The sequence below is a fragment of the Mustela putorius genome, unplaced genomic scaffold (assembly GCF_011764305.1).
Source record: "Mustela putorius furo isolate JIRA1106 unplaced genomic scaffold, ASM1176430v1.1 tig00000992_pilon_pilon_pilon, whole genome shotgun sequence".
NCBI lineage: Eukaryota > Metazoa > Chordata > Mammalia > Carnivora > Mustelidae > Mustela > Mustela putorius.
Window position 1 is genome coordinate 379,397 of NW_025421526.1, and position 17,120 is coordinate 396,516.

At 49.1% G+C, this 17,120-nt stretch overlaps 1 long non-coding RNA gene across 1 annotated transcript; it reads left to right on the forward strand.

Moving 5' to 3' along the window:
- Positions 1–15,035: 15,035 nt before the first annotated feature.
- LOC123393696 lies at positions 15,036–16,878 on the forward strand. The gene is made up of 2 exons (XR_006608500.1): positions 15,036–15,805; positions 16,700–16,878. It is a non-coding gene; the product is annotated as an uncharacterized LOC123393696 (long non-coding RNA).
- The last annotated feature ends 242 nt before the right edge of the window (positions 16,879–17,120 follow it).

Below are 17,120 nucleotides of genomic sequence, written 5' to 3' on the forward strand. Positions count from 1 at the left end.
TACGAACATTTATAAGCTGACAGAGCAACTCGTAGTCACTGGCCCCCATATTCACTCGCTGATTCTCTAATTCTCAATCCATTTGCTTTTTCCTCTCCATAAACTACCTTTGCCTGGATGAGCACAGTAGATGATTCCTTGTTACATGTTTTCGTGTACGGGGTCACACACATCCTTCCACACATTACAGTTTAGACCACACAGCACAACCTGGGGCATCTCTAGGGCAGATGCTAGTTCTTTCCTTTCTTTTGGTAATATAAAGGCGTTATAGATCGGCTGCGTTTAATTCTTTCATAAAACTACTGGAAAAACAAATGTATTTTATTTTATTTTTTTACAAATGTATTTTAATTAACACTTTTAAATTGGTTTACATGTTCAAATGATATCTAGGGGTGAGACTGCCCCCCACCCCTTTAGTCTGAACCTTGGGTAACCCAGCCTGTGATAAACTTTAAAGAGGTATACGTGTGAGCCTGCATTCCTCTGCGTACTTCACTTGCTGCCAGGAGAAACATTTAATTTCCTGATGAGAGAACATTATCTTTAAAGGAAACGCTCCATTCTTTCTATTGTTACTCCGAGGCTCTCTGGATGATTTCAATCTCAGTAAGGTACAAATAAGAACTCGCTTAGATTCTGGTTAAGTAAATATATATAGGAAATGTTCCTTCTCATTAGTTTGTGTAATTGTAAAAATGTCCATGGGTGTTACAGACCTATCAAAAAAGTACATGATAATAAATCAGTACCTTTTTGATAGGTCTGTAACACCCATGGACATTTTTACAATTGTGTCTTAGTAAAGTTATTGCTACATTACTTTTCTCAAGGAGCACATTAAAATATAAGAAAATGAATAATGAATATTTGATAAGCAGTTTTATACACTTCATAATTAGAGATTTAGAACTTTCATATAGAACTCCTAATTTTGAAGTCTTGTGTAAGGAATGAGCAGAAACCTGCTACAGGAGTTTAAAACACTTAGTAAACCTTCCCAAACACTTATTAAAACTTTCAATATTTCTTCTTTAGTATAAGAGTAAATAACTGCTCTCAAATTAGAAAAGGTGAGAGATGATCATTTTAATATATAGAATAGGTATTTTAAATAAAAGCTGTACATTTTCATGAAGAATTCTAATTTTTATTCATGTTTTAGTTTTATATACAAATTATTTTTGCTACTGGTCAATAATTTAATACATTTCTCTACAGCATTCTTGAAGTTTTCGTTTATTTTTCAGGTTTTCCATTTTCAGGATGATCTAGATTCACGTAGCTCTTTTTATAGAACAGATTTGGTTCTCCATTTTCTAGTGATTGGTAATGGTTTGCTGGACAGTCAAGAGGATTATCCTTGAAGAGAGACCTGTGTGTGAATCTCCATTTATTGCTAATGTGATCACAGAGAAATTACAGAACTTCTCTATAGCTCTGTCTCACTATCACATTTCAGTGAAAATACTCAGAGTGTTTTGGGTTGGAGACTGACAGAAATCAGGACTGGTTGGAAGGATGGGGTGCTAAGCTAATAGCCTAGAATACAGTGAGCGGTCAACAAACGGCCCAACAATTGTCATTAGTGGTACTTCTCTAGGATAAAACATGTATTTTCCTGTAACTGGTTGATCTCTTCTCCCAATATTACACGTTGTTGCTTATTAGTCCACCCATAAAGATTATTTAAAATGCCTCTTTAGGGAACATAATAGTGAAGCAATGATAAGTGTATTATTAATATGTACCTATAATCTCTTTAGGAGAATAGATAACAAAATTTTTATAAAAAATATTTTGATCATCCTTTCAATATTTTACTTTTAAGAACCTATAAAACATGGTTTCTTTCTTTTTTTTTTTTTAATGATACAGACACCGTGAGTGAAGAATAAATTTGATCAGGTTTATTCCAAGTGTAGCTTAATTGGCACTTGCGCCACCCATTAGTTGTTTGGTGGGAGTGCTTTTCTTTAAAAGAAGAATCTGTCAGAAAAGAGATTGTTAATACAACACCATGATGTGTTGATCTTTAAGCTAGTCTTCAAAATAAGAGATTGAATAGGGAAAGATAAAGGACAAAAGGAAGGAAAAGATATACTCATTGTACAATCAGGAGACAACAGGGTTAAAAAAGGAGAAAATGAAACAAGAGGAAAAGAGTTAAGACTAGAACAGACAAATAGAATCGATTGTTCTACTAATGTTTTTAGTGGCAGCAAATTCAATTACAAAAGCTTACGCCTCCTCCTCCTTATACTCAGTGGTTTACTAGTGCAGTAAACCTGGAGAAGGACATTCTCTCCGCCTCTCAGGATTGCCTGTTATGTCCCCAAATGCCTCACATGAAACAAAAAGCTAGTATCAAAAATCTCCTGAGTATGAGGCAGAAATGCTTGATAGTACCTGCATCCGTATTTTTGGAAATGCATGATTTTAACAGACAAATTTCATCAGTGACTAATTCAATATTTTCCTTTTCAATACATTATTTTTTGTAATAATTATCTAAATAATTATTTAAACTGAAAAACATAAGGTGTCATCTAGAAAAGGATGGATAAATAAGTTTGAATGTTTAATACTTTAGTTTCAGAGCTTCGGAGGTTGTGAAGTATTTTGAACTCAGAAATAGAATTTTAATAAATAAGAATATTTTTATTTAAGTATGATTTAAACATTTTAATGAAAAGATGACATAGTAAAATTTATGAATTATAAAATCCTTTCATTTGAATTTCAAAATTTGTGATATAAAACAATTATTTTCAACAATTTTGAATTTTTTTTTTTAATACTCATTCTCATTTCAATTTTTTCCTCCACCTTGTCTTCCCTCTGAGTCAAAGTTTAAAAGGAACTGAAACATGTGACATTAGTTGGTTTGGGAGACTTTCCCCTCTGGAAACGTGGGCTCAAGGGCATTTTAAATCACAAGTGGAATGAGTCAGATGACCCCAATTTGTTCTTCTGTGACTTTCTGTGTTGATTTCAGAATGAGTCTTGCAAACTCAGTTTGGGAGGAGCCCAGTGATGAAATAACAGGAGTTGAAACCTGCTTATTTAGAAGAGGCTTTAGCTACTATTCAAATATTCTCATTTTGTTTAATCAAAAAATTCAGTGAAAGTTGGTAAGAGAGCAGGGTCGCAATCTTGGATACAATCAGGGCATGCTTAAACTTGTTATCATTTGGCTTATGTGCACGTATGCGTGTGTGCATGTACACACTCGTGTATGTGTGCATGTGCATGAATAGTTATGAGATTACAAATAATACATTTTTTACTAACAAAGCTTGTTTAACACCAAAATGGGATTTTCCATCACAGATATGTGCTTTATGAAGACTGAGTCAGTCTGGGATGCTCTAGCAAGGTGCCGTAGGCACTGGAAAGGGGTTTCTCACCGTCGGATGCTGGGAGCCCGAGGCCAACACGGTTTGGTCGACGCCTCTCCCAGGTCGCGGACTCACTGCGTCTTCGCGTGCTGCAAGGGTCAGGGGTCTCTACGGGGCTGCTCGGTGAGAGCACGAATCGGACTCTTGGGGGCTCCATCCTCATGACCTCATCACCGCCCGAAGGTCCGGTTTCTTAGGGCTGTGAGGGTCCGGGATCGAAGGAACGCGACTGACGGAAAGCGAAAATCGAACAAAGCTTTATTTCACGCCGAGCATCAAACGGACCGTCAGGGCTGTCTCCTCCCAACCGCGGCGACCGCGATCCCAGGAAGGCCGCTCCGGACCAGGCCGACCCGCGGACGAGGCCGCTCCGGTCGGAGCCACTCCCAGCCGAGGCCGCTCCGGACCAGGCCGCTGGACGAGGCCGCTCGCCGGGGCCTGCCCGGATCGACGCAGCTGCGGCGAGGCTCGGCGGGGACGGGGCCGCGGGCGTCGGGGGGCGCCGGTCGCCCATAGCTCCGACAAGACCTGTCCCAGCTTCTTCTGTCCCCATCGACTCTCCTACTTCCTCCACAGCTCTCCTTCTAATGCCCCTGAAAGCCTCGCAGACCCACCTTTATGGGGTGGCTGAGCCCGCGCCTACACAGGTGGCCAACGGAATCTCACTTCACCCCAGTGGCTATAGCGCGCCCCACCAACTGGACGTCTGCACCCGGCCTGTCGCGCCCCTCCATCCCGGGTCCACAAGCAAGTTCCTATGGGAAGGGCAGGCCCTTACAATACCACCACACTGGCATTAGGATTTCAACATATGAATTTTGGAGGGACACAAACATTTAGACAGTAGCAGAGCTTAAAATGAAAGCACCTCAACAATGTCATTGTTTTCAATCATTAATAAACAAATACATGTATATGAATTTATTTAAATACACTGGCATTACCCTATGTAAGGCGGATATAGGGTTTTAATTAGTGAAAATTATTCTCTAACATTGGACATTTTGATCTGACACGACACTAAAATGATGGGTAAATAGGAACTTTTTAAAATATGTAACTATCTCAAAGAAAGACATTATCCAAGTGGCAGAAATGAGAAGAAAATTTTAAGCCAGTTTCATGAGAAAGTGCTGAAGTCATAGGAATCCATGTGGGACCGAGGCTGAAATAGTATATGGGCCTTAAAGACTAAGGTTGGAATCTCAGCATCTCACTGGACACTTGGAGTTACGGCTTCAGCAAGAACCTCTTAAGGTGTAGTGTACTCTGTCTATGACACAGGGACTGCCTAAACGTTGCCACTAGCCGAAGGAAGTAATAAGTACTGTTGTTAGGAATTACAGTTAAGAAGAAAAACAAAGAGAAACTGAGAGCCTGGTCCGACCAGACCTGGACACTGGCATCCCACATGGGAAACAACCTTAAGTTAAGAAATCAACTGGGGCCTCAGCAGACACAAAAATAAAAACTTGTAATTTTTTGATCCCTTCCCTGAATGTTACTTAGATTCTTTTGGTTTTATAGAGAAGCAACAACTCATTGGGACATTAACAATTTTTTTTAACAGTTGGTTGTCACGGGATTCTGAAGACCCAGAGACGGAGAGCCTTCCAGTTTCTGTAGCTGCTGCCGTGCAAACGGAGGTTACTTTGTGGGACACATCAACTGGTTCTTCAGAGAATTCTACGGGTGTCTTTCCTTTGCTCTGTCTCTGCTGGGAAACCCGGCTTCGGTTCCTACTTCTGGACTTCCCTTTTAGCTCCAGTTCTACTCTGTGTACCGATGAGACAGCTGAAGGCTGTAGAAAATTCTGAGACACTCACTCACTCCCCATGAAGCCAAATGGCGGAAGCGTTGGCTGCTTCACAAAGATTTCTTCTTTCAGCATGAATTTTTCGTGTTCCTGTTTCCCATCCAAGCACTAACCAGGCCCGACCGTGCTTAGCTTCCGAGATCTTGTTCTTGTTTCCATATCCCAGGCTCTCTCTGGCCAAAACATAGCTTGGATAAGTTCAGATGAGAGATGCTCATGATGAACAGACTTACAGGACAATAAGTAGTTTCGAGAACCCCAATTTGTTTTAGTAGTTTTCTTTATTCATTCCTTTTCTGGCTTCAGGGAGGAAAAACATCACATTTCTTCCACATGGAGGGGCAAGTGAGGAAATATAAAAACTTTTCTGATGAATTGTGCATCCCACAAAAATTCACCTTCCATTTTCCTAAACCTGCTTATTTTTTTTTTAAGATTTTATTTATTTATTTGACAGACAGAGATCACAAGCAGGCAGAGAGGCAGGCAGAGAGAGAGGAGGAAGCAGGCTCCCTGCTGAGCAGAGAGCCCGATGCGGGACTCGATTCCAGCACCCTGGGACCTGAGCCAAAGGTAGAGGCTTAACCCACTGAGTCACCCAGGTGCCCCAAAACCTGGTCTTAGGAGTGGCATCCTTTCATGGGTGGGTGACATCAACAGCCGGAAAATTAGTGCTTCTACACTTGTAGTGTTTAGTTGGTGCTCTGCCTCAATGGTGAGGCTTAGAATCCACACCTGGTATCCAGGACCAAGTAATATCTTGTTATAGAAGAGCAGGGACAAAATACAGACATACTCAGAGTAGTGAGGACTAAGAGGATTACTACTCAGCCCACTAAAGGGAGCATCAAAAGATGCACGTTTTTAAAAAAGAATCGGGAACAAGCAAGAACCAAGGACAGTGATTAACATGTGGATGGGCATGTCTGTAAAGAAACTAATTAAGCAATGAATGCTAAAAGCAATAATAAAAATACTGATGATGACAAATTTTGAGTGCCTCAAAAGCCAGGGCTGACATTGCCTGGAAAATCAGAGAACCACTGGAGCTCAGGCTGTCTCAGATCCTTTGATCTTCTGGAGGGAAATAGTAATATTGACTGAACTTTCACTCTGCAGAGTCAAGAATGTATGTTAATGCTTTAAGGATAAACACTATACATAGAACAACAGAGAGTGAAACAATAACCAATACAAGTTTCTGTCGCTCAATAAACGAAGGAGGAAGGAACAGAGCAAATGAATAAGGGAAATAATAAGTTGTAATGAAACAGTAATAATGGATCTTAAACTACCAGCTAAATTTAAGTAAATTAAGGCACCTGTGTGCCTCAGTCGACTAAGCATCATCTGTCTTCAACTCAGGTCATGATCCCAGGGTCCTGGAATCAGGTCCCACACAGGGCTCTCCCTACTCTGTGGGGATCCTGCTTCTCTTTCTCCCTCTGCTGCTGCTCCTGCTTGTGCTCTCTCTCATTCTCTTTCTTATTAAATAAAGCTTTTAAAAAAATAAATTTAAATAAATTAAGATTTGAGTCTAAATGCATTTCTTAAAAGACAAGTGGTTTGAAATAAGGTTTTTAAAATGCTGGTTATGAGAAATACACCTAAGTATGATATACAGAAAATAGCAAAATGAAAAAACATGTACGGCAAAGATGAACTCAATTAAATTCATTTTTTGTGATATTAATAAGACAAAATTGAATTTGAACCAAAAAAGGACTTGTGGTGATTGAATTCCATAATTCACTAAAAGATACAACTATGAATGTATATATACTGAAAAAACTGTAATGCCTTGAAAAGTGCATAAGCAAATATTAATAGTATTAAAGTTGAAATCGATAAGTTATCAACTGTATTAGGAAATTTGATGTAACTTCTCTGAAAAATGACAGATTGCACATATTAAACATTAAACTGAATAGAAACCACTACCTTGAACAGGAAGACAAATTATTCCTGAACACCCATCAAATGTTTTTAAAATGTGTTTAAAATTTTATATACAGCGATATTTTTCTTTTGTAATACAGAGTTCTATGCATTTTGACACATGCTCACTGTAGTATCGACACCACCACAGACCAGGTACAGAACAGTTCTGTCACACCAGAAGAAATCAGCTCACGCTGTACTTTGCAGTCACACTTCCCCTGTAGTAATATCTGGCAACCACTGACTGGTCCTCTAACTCTCTCATTTTGCCTTCTCGTGTACACATACAAGTGTTTCACTAGAGCATCATATCTAGCAGTGGAATTTCTGGAATATGCATTAAACTTATACTCTATGTTGCTTCATTGTCTGTTTTTTCAAAGTGCTTGATTAATTTATAGTACTGCAGGTCCAAAACTGGATATGACAGATTTTGTTAGAATTTGTTTTTCCAAGCCTCCAAAACTGGTACTGTCAGAGGTTTCAATTGTCAGAGGCCTGCCAATGCTGAAATATAAACAGCATTTCGTCTTCAAACCCATGAGAATTTCCCCCTCCACTATTCAGATTAAATATCTCTTTTCCATCTTTGCCATTCTAGCTTCTTTTTTCAGATTTTTTAGTCATATTATTTGCCCATTTTCCTTTTTTTTTTTAAGATTTTATTTATTTGACAATGGAGATCACAAGTAGGCATTGTATCATTCTTGATAAAAGAAGAAATTGGGAAACCATACAAATATTTGCTGATAAAGAAATGACTGGACAAATTATGGTATGCTTCGTATAAAATACTATTTAGCAGTTAAAATAAATGATAGAGGGCTACACATACCAACTTTGCTAAATTTTAAAGCATAAAGCTAAAATAAGAATTAGGCTGCAAAAATAAAATGATTTAAATGCTACCTATACATTAGATGGTGTTACACATATATGGAAAAAGTAATAAAAACCAAGATAGGAAAAGTTGCACAATCTATTAATAGATGGGTTATCTCTGCAAAGGCAGGGAGGTAGGTAGAAGGGAAGGTGTAATTCAGGCTATCAGACTGAGTAAGGGGTTAAGAAACTTTCTCTGGGGGGCACCTGGGTGGCTCAGTGGGTTAAAGCCTCTGCCTTCAGCTCAGGTCATGATCTCAGGGTCCTGGGATCGAGCCCCGCGTCAGGCTCTCTGCTCAGCGGGGACCTGCTTCCTCCTCTCTCTCTCTGTCTGCTTGTGATCTCTGTCTGTCAAATAAATAAATAAAATCTTTAAAAAAAAAAAAAAAGAAACTTTCTCTGTATCTGCCATTTTTCATTTCTTTACAAAAGTTTCTGAAACAGTTCAAAATTTAACATTTGTAAATACTGACACTTCCTATGTAATTTATGTTGAGTGATGAAGAACTCTATTAATGATACCATTAACTAGCGAAGGGTTTCAAATTTCTGCTGACTTTACATGTGACCCCGCACTGAACCTCCCAGAGGGAATGTATAAGCTAGAGAGGTCAAAGCCAAGAGGGAGGTTACTACTATTGCTAATTATTAAAAAGAAAAGAACCTTAGGATTCCTCACATTAACTCATATAACTATCAACCTATTATGGAAATTAGTGTTATTATTTTTCATATTTACTTTTCTCCTCTGGGAAAGGAAAGTTTTTGCAAAATATATTTAGGTAAAAAGTGCAATTTTTTTGTTTCCAAGAAAACCACATGATAATATACAGTCATACGGGGTAGTTTTATTTTCTCTTCTATAATTAGTTTAGTTGGTGTAATTTAAAGCACGTCACTTAGGGAAAACACTGGTGCTGAATTTAAATCTTTATATTATCTGTCTTTTCTATATACATTTGACTTAGTTTCAAAGTATAAATGCCCAATTGAATTGACTACTAGACAGAATACAATTTAGTTTTTGTCAGGTAATAGTGCCATCTCTTGCTTGCTCACTCTCTCTCACACACGTGCCAAATTCCAAACCAAAAACCTCACAAATTATTATTTTATTTTTAAACAAAGTGATTATTGATAAAAACTAGGTACATATTACCAGAATTAGGCATTCGGATCAATTAAAACAGTTAAAATTGCTGTTTGTGATACCCCACAGTGATGGCTTTCCAAATTTAATATAATTCCACTGCATCACAATTTTAAATACTTAGTCTGCCTGTGAGAAGCACAGTCACTGTTACCTGGCGTGACGGTTAATTTTCTGTGTCAACATGGCTAAGCTATCCAGTCTAGATGTTATTGTCAAAGTACTTCTTAGGTGTAATAACATTTAAATCCGTAGACTCTGGGTAAAGCAGATGTGGGGTGGGCCTGATCCAGTCAGCTGAGGCTAAAAAGCAAAGACCTTTCCTGAAGAAGTAACTCTCCTCCAAATGGCAACAAAGAAACCCGAGTTTCCAGCCTGCTGACCTCTGAAATTTAGCTTCAAGACAGCATCAACTCTTCCCGATTTCCAGCCTGCTGCCTGTCTCACGGCTTCAAACTTAACCGCCTCTATATATGGTGTGAGCCAATTCCTTAAAGTCGATCCGTCTCATTTTCAGTCACTCTTTCTCTCCATCCTCTTGTTCTGGAGAACCTAGAGTAATAGAGCTGGCTATTAGCCAACTGAATGAACGATCGCCAGCATCAGAATATTTCAACCATTTTAACAAATCCTATGTGTACATACAAAATTTGGTAAATACCTAGGCCATATTAGGTGATCAGGGCAGTTTTTATTCCTCCAAATAATTTAACACTACTTAATGCATATATTAGACAAGAACTGCCCATAATTGGGATTTGGATTGTACAAAGAATTCCCCTAACCCTACGCTGAATCCCATTATGTGCCTCTCTCCCCGCAGCTTTCCACTCTTCCATGACGTGCAGATGCACAGAACAGGCCTTTTGTCAAGCAAAGCCATCCTGATGCAAACAGAGCTGTCCCGTGAACGTCACTGTTTTATACGGTGGCGGGAGGGAAACAAAAGTGAAGGCCGGAGTGAGTCTTCGGGATGTCGGTGTCAACCTTCCAAGGGAAGAAAGGAAGAGAGAGAGAAGGAAGGGGCGGGAGCGAAAGGAAGAAGACTTTTGGTCCCTGTGGATCTGCAGGTCGGACAGCGCAGCCTGCACGCGACTCAGGTGTGCACCGAAGTCAGGTGGGCACCGAAGTCAGGTATTCACCGAAGTCAGGTGTGCACGCGCAGTCAGGTGTGCACGCGCACTCAGGTGTGCACCGAAGCAGGAGGAGGAGCACAGCGCTGACGCCCCTGGAGAAAAGAGGAGATTATCAACCCGCCCTTTCCTCCTCCTCAGGCCCGAACCGCTCTCTGTGTTCTACTTTGTGACCCGGACACTTGGGAAGTGATTTTTCTGGGAAGAGAAATGCGATTGTTTGCAGAGGGAGCCGCGAGGGAAGCTGATTAATAACTGCGAATTTTACGTGGCAGAACACACGATTTACACGGTTTCCTACACAATTCTGCCAATAAATAGGGGAGCCCAGTGTCCTCCTCTGTGAAGCCAAGACGCCGCACGTCTGCAGGTGCTGGGCGTGCGGGAGGCACGGCTGGGAGCAAGAACGATGAATACTGTTGTGCTGGAAATAAACGAAAAATAAGTTAAAAAAGGAAAGAAAAGAAAAGGGATGATCCCTGCGGCGTCTGCCCGCTTAAAATCCACGAGAACTGACGCGGCAGAGCAAACCCTGGGTCCGGGCTCTGATTCTCCTTCACGGACGGACAAACGACTGCGATTTTGTTCCTTCCTGACAGACCGGCCGGGACCTGCAGAACGAACAGACACAAACTTATTACAAGAAACTAAACGAACAAAGCACCATTCCCACGACCACGGGGCCGGCCCGTTTCGCGGCATTATTCACGTGCATTTTTAGCTTTTCAAATAAGAGCAAGTTCCATATTAGTTGGTTCAAGCGAAATTTGGCGAAATACGACGTCTTAGCCGCGGACGGAAGTTGCTGCCAACCCGCCCGCAGCTGCCGCTCCTGCAAGCGCGGGCACCGAGGAGCAGCCGCCCCGACGGCAGGGCCGGACCGGCGGGGATCGACCGCCGACGGCCTCGCGCACTTACGGAACTTTCCAGAACGGCCGCCCGCTGCGCTCCCTGCGATGACCGACGTCCCCCGGCCGCTCCTCCGGCGGGCGCTGGGCCCTCGGTCGGCCCCGGGCGCTGCAGCCACCGGCCCGGTCTCTGCGGTCGGATTCGGTGTTCGCGTCGTTTCTGGTTCACCCCGAGGCTCTCGGTTCCAGCCGCGCTCGGCAGTTCCGGGGGAAGGAGGGCCCCGCGCCGCCCGCCCTGCGGGACATGGACACTCCGGCCAGAGACGGGGTCGCCCGCACGACCTCTGCGCGCCGTAAGCGCACGCGGGGCACCCGCTGGCTCCAGGGCGAAGCGTCGGCCCAGGTCACGGTGTCAGGGTCCCGGGGTCGGGCCGGGCGCGGCGCTCGCTGCGGAGTCGGCCTCCCCCTCCCTCCACTCCCCCTCCGTCGTCGTCCCCTCCCCCTCCGTCGTCCCCCCCATACTCCGTCATCCCCTCCCCCTCCGTCGGCCCCTCCCCCCGCGCGGCAACCTCGTGGGGACAAGGCACGGAGGCCGGGTGCGCGCGCAGGAGGACGCGGGGTACCGAGGCTTCGCGTGCGGCGCGCCCTCCTCACGCGACCCACAGACGCCGTCGGGGACTCCCGCGTCCTCTGGCCGCTCGGCTCTCCGCCCCGCACGAGGCTCGGCCGCCGTCCCCGGCCACGCTCTCCCGCCACTCGCGCGTCCGATGCGGGCCGCCGCCGGACCCACCGTCCAGGGCTGCCGCGCCGACTCCTGCGAGAGGAGAGAGAAGTCCGGAGTGTTCGTAGACGCGGCCTCGGAGCGCGCGGACTTCCGGGGCCGCCGTCGACGTTCCGGGCCCCCCCCGCGGGCCGCCAGGACCCCGGAGCAGGCCCAGAGCCTCACGCGGACGCCGGCCCGGACCGCACGTGGCTCGTGGCCCGCGCTCGGCGGCCGCGTCCCTGCCGCAGGGGAAGCCGGAGCGCCGAGGGCGCTACCGAGGACACGACGGACGGGGCACACGCACGCGCCGCACGAGCACGCGCACGCATCCCCGCCCCGCAGCTCGCGCGCGCCGTCGGAACGTGGGCTGTGCCTCACGACGCGCGACGACTGCACAGCCCGTCAGGTCCTTGTCATGCGCTTCTGGCCGCAGATGCGTTGTCGCGCGCCCGGGGACACGGTCAGCGCCTCACGAGTCCACACCTCACGGAGCAGGGACAGCGTCGCTTCTGCAGCCCCGCGGGGTCGGGTGCCGGGCCGCCGCCTGCCGCGCCGACGCGCACGTGCGAAGGGCGGGCTCAGCGTGTCTGTGCGTGCGCGGGCGCGGGCGTGCGCGCGCGTGCGTGGTGACGGCAGGTGCCCGTGCGCGCGGGGTGGGAGCCGCTCGGCGGACGCTGTCTGCGTCTCTCCCGCGAGGAAGGCGCCGTGAGGTCGGGCCGGCGGCTCGGAAAGGTCCGGGCGCCTCGGGGCCCCGCCAGGCTCCGTCAGCCGGGCTCTTCGCAGCTTCCTGTGGGCCTCGTCCCGCCTTCGCGCCCGAGGCGTCGCGCCCCGGCACACGGCGCGCGCCCAGCTCCGGGCTTCGGGGCAGGAAGCGCCCGCGCCGGACCCCGCACGCCCGCGCCGGACCCCGCACGCCCGCGGCCGCGAAGGCGGGACGTCGCGGTTTGGGGAACGCGGTCGCGCGTCTGAGAGAAGGGCCTCCCGACGCCTGTCCTCCGCGCGGGCGCTCGGTCGGGTCGGCCTCCGAGTGTCCCGCCGCGGCCCGGTCTGCCGCCGCGCGGGGTCTGCCCTATTCGTCGAGGGGCCGAGTGAGGGACCGACGCCGCGACCGAGTGAGAAACCGACGCCGCGACCGAGTGACGGAACCGACTCCGCGACCGAGTGACGGACCGACGCCGCGACCGAGTGACGGAACCGACGCCGCGACCGAATGACGGAACCGACGCCGCGACCGAATGACGGAACCGACGCCGCGGCCGAGTGAGGGACCGACGCCGCGGCCGAGTGACGGAACCGACGCCGCGGCCGAGTGACGGAACCGACGCCGCGACCGAGTGGGCGGAACCGACGCCGCGGCCGAGTGAGGGACCGACGCCGCGGCCGAGTGACGGAACCGAAGCCGCGACCGAGTGACGGAACCGACGCCGCGACCGAGTGACGGAACCGACGCCGCGGCCGAGTGAGGGACCGACGCCGCGGCCGAGTGACGGAACCGAAGCCGCGACCGAGTGACGGAACCGACGCCGCGACCGAGTGACGGAACCGACGCCGCGACCGAGTGAGGGACCGACGCCGCGGCCGAGTGAGGGACCGACGCCGCGGCCGAGTGACGGAACCGACGCCGCGACCGAATGACGGAACCGACGCCGCGACCGAGTGACGGAACCGACGCCGCGACCGAATGACGGAACCGACGCCGCGACCGAATGACGGAACCGACGACGCGGCCGAGTGAGGGACCGACGCCGCGGCCGAGTGACGGAACCGACGCCGCGACCGAATGACGGAACCGACGCCGCGACCGAGTGACGGAACCGACGCCGCGACCGAATGACGGAACCGACGCCGCGACAGAATGACGGAACCGACGCCGCGGCCGAGTGAGGGACCGACGCCGCGGCCGAGTGACGGAACCGACGCCGCGGCCGAGTGACGGAACCGACGCCGCGCGACCGAGTGGGCGGAAACCGACGCCGCGGCCGAGTGAGGGACCGACGCCGCGGCCGAGTGACGGAACCGAAGCCGCGACCGAGTGACGGAACCGACGCCGCGACCGAGTGACGGAACCGACGCCGCGGCCGAGTGAGGGACCGACGCCGCGGCCGAGTGAGTGACGGAACCGAAGCCGCGAACCGAGTGACGGAACCGAACCGACGCCGCGACCGAGTGACGGAACCGACGCCGCGACCGAGTGAGGGACCGACGCCGCGGCCGAGTGAGGGACCGACGCCGCGGCCGAGTGACGGAACCGACGCCGCGACCGAATGACGGAACCGACGCCGCGACCGAGTGACGGAACCGACGCCCGCGACCGAGTGAGGGACCGACGCCGCGGCCGAGTGAGGGACCGACGCCGCGGCCGAGTGACGGAACCGAAGCCGCGACCGAGTGACGGAACCGACGCCGCGACCGAGTGACGGAACCGACGCCGCGGCCGAGTGAGGGACCGACGCCGCGGCCGAGTGACGGACCGACGCTCCGGCCCGGCGTGTTCTCCCCGCGCTTTCCACAACCGGAACCGGCCCCGGCGCTCCCGGGCTGCGGCGCGGAAAGCGGACGGACGCCGGCGGGGCCTCCGCTGGTCCTCGGGTCCCCCCGCCGCCTCCTCGCCGGGCCGCGGCGTCCCGCGACGGCTGTGCGCACCGCGTGGACTCGAGGGCCGGCGTGTGCGGTTCGTCGGCGACTAGGAACACGCGCCTTCCCGCGTCCCTCCGGGAACCTGCCTGCGGCGCTTGCAGAAAACCCAGACGGGGCGCCCGGCAGCTGGGGTGAGCCTCGGCCTCCGGCTCGGGTCCTGGTCCCAGGGTCTGGGATCGAGCCCCGCGCCGGGCTCCTGCTTCCCCCTCTCGCTGCCTGCTTGTGGCCTCTGTCAGTCCACGGAGTAAGTAACGTCCTCAGAAAAGTAAAACAGTTCAGAGAAATCGACAAAACGCGGGTTTCTGTCTGCAACCGGCGCCAGGATTGATCTCGAAGGAACAAGGGCCTGGAACGCGCCGCTTCGGTGGCCGAGGTGCCGGCTGCGGCCGCGGGGTTCGGGACGGCGAGCGCGGCCCTGACGGGCCCTCCGGGTCAGGAGCCGGGGACCGGCCGGCGCGGGCAGCCCGGGCGGGAGGCCGTGCAGGGAGATCCGCCGGCGCCTCGGAGCCGCGCGGGAAGGAGCAGCTGCGGCCGGAATCCGACCGGGACGGAACGAGACTTCGTTGGACGGGACACGTCGAGGACGAAATGAAGGGTCCGGGGTTCGGCAGCCGCAGCAGAGCGGGAGTCCGGCCGAGGAGACTCCGAACTGAGGTGCTCCGGGGGCGTGGGGGGCCTCCTCCCTCCGTCACCCTGGCGCGGATGACGTTGTAAGCGATGCAGTCGTCTGCTGTCTTCCCCCATGAAGAGATCTCATTCGTCAGACACTGGGATTGAGAAAGTCACCTTCTAGCGGAGAAGTGGGCCGGAAACACGATCCTTTGAAAGCAGAGTCGGAGGAGCCGCTCTCGGGCCAGCGCGTCACTCCCGCCTGCGGCCTCTGCGCGACGGGCTCTGCGCGACGGGCGCGCTGTGCCTCCTGCCATGCGGGGGTCGTCTGCTGCTCGTCCTTGTGGCTCCGCTCCGTCCCGCATGTTGAATCTGTGTGTTTATTACGAGGTTTGCAAGTTGAGGATTGGAAAGCAGCCTCAAGTGTGATGTAGGGCAAGGATCTTTGGAAAGGGATCTTTCAAGTGTTGGTCACTCCCGCGACTTCTCCCATTTCCTGGAGAGGTTCAGGCTCACTCAGCGGCTTCAACCACAGCCAACCTCAGCCAACCAAGCGGGTATTCAGCTCTTCCCAGCGGAGACACTCCTCATGGGCGCTGTCCCAAGCCTGCCAGATAATGAGGTGATTTCTTGCAGACCGTGTGTTTTAGCAGATTGGATTCCTTTGCCAATAAAGTGATTATAGAATAGTGAGAAAAGACTGTAGAACAGTGGCTGACGGACAAAGATTCAGATCTCAAAAAGCAGTAAAACGTTTATTTACAATCTTGGGTTGGGGAGATAAACAACTCAAAGAAGACAAATGTTGTGGAGCATAACCAATAGCATGGGGGACATGGGGAGATGGAGAGGAGAAGGGAGTTGGGGGAAACTGGAAGGGGAGGTGAACCCCGAGAGACTATGGACTCTGAAAAACAATCTGAGGGGTTTGAAGGGGCGGGGGTGGGAGGTCGGGGAACCAGGTGGTGGGTATTAGGGAGGGCACGGATTGCATGGAGCACTGGGTGTGGTGCAAAAACAATGAATACTGTTATGCTGAAAAGAAATAAAAAAGAAATGTTATGAAAAAGTTCAGAGTAAATTTAGCCTCTTTGAGATGATAAGTGTGACTCTTGGTCAGGTAAGCTAAACACTGAAACTTGGAAAAAATGTGAAGGTAAGTAAATGTTTAATGAAGTAAAAGAATCTTATAAAATTAATATTTTGGTATTTAGCTTTTAAGATCAGCATGATAATATGCATAAACTTTGATTAAGATTGAAAGATTGAAATATGATAGGTAAGAAACAGACATAATGGCAAAATTTTAGTTTAAAATGCGTAGAAGAATTTTATTTGTACATTTAAGAAAAACCGGATTTACATGTGTGTTTTGTTCCTTAGATTTACCGAAGTTGCTTAAATACTTACAAGTGATTTGCACTTCAGGCATTTGTATTAGTTTGCTAGGGCTGCTGTGGTAAAGCACCACAGGCTTACGGGATGGCTTAAACAGCAGACACTTACTGTCTCACAGGTCTGGAGGCTACAAGTCCAAGAACAAGATGTCAGCAGAGTTGGTTCCTTTGAAGGTCTGTGAAGGACAAATGTGTTCCAGTGCCTCTCTCTTATCTTCCGGTGGTCTGCTGGCAATCTTCGGTGTTCCTCGGCTTTTGAAGTGTCACCGTGATGTCCGCCTTTATCTTCACATGGTGAGCTTCCCATGTGCTTGTCTGTGTCCAGAGTTCCCCTTTTAATAAGGAAACCTGTCCTGTTCGATTAAGGACCCATCTTACTCCAGAATGACTTTTTCACCTTAACTACTTGCATCTATATTGACGCTATTTCCAGAGAAGGTTGAATTCTGGGGTACTGGAAATTACAGCTTCAACATACAGAATTTGACGGGACCACAATTAAATCCATAATAGCATGTAATTCTGGCTTACTGGAAGCCT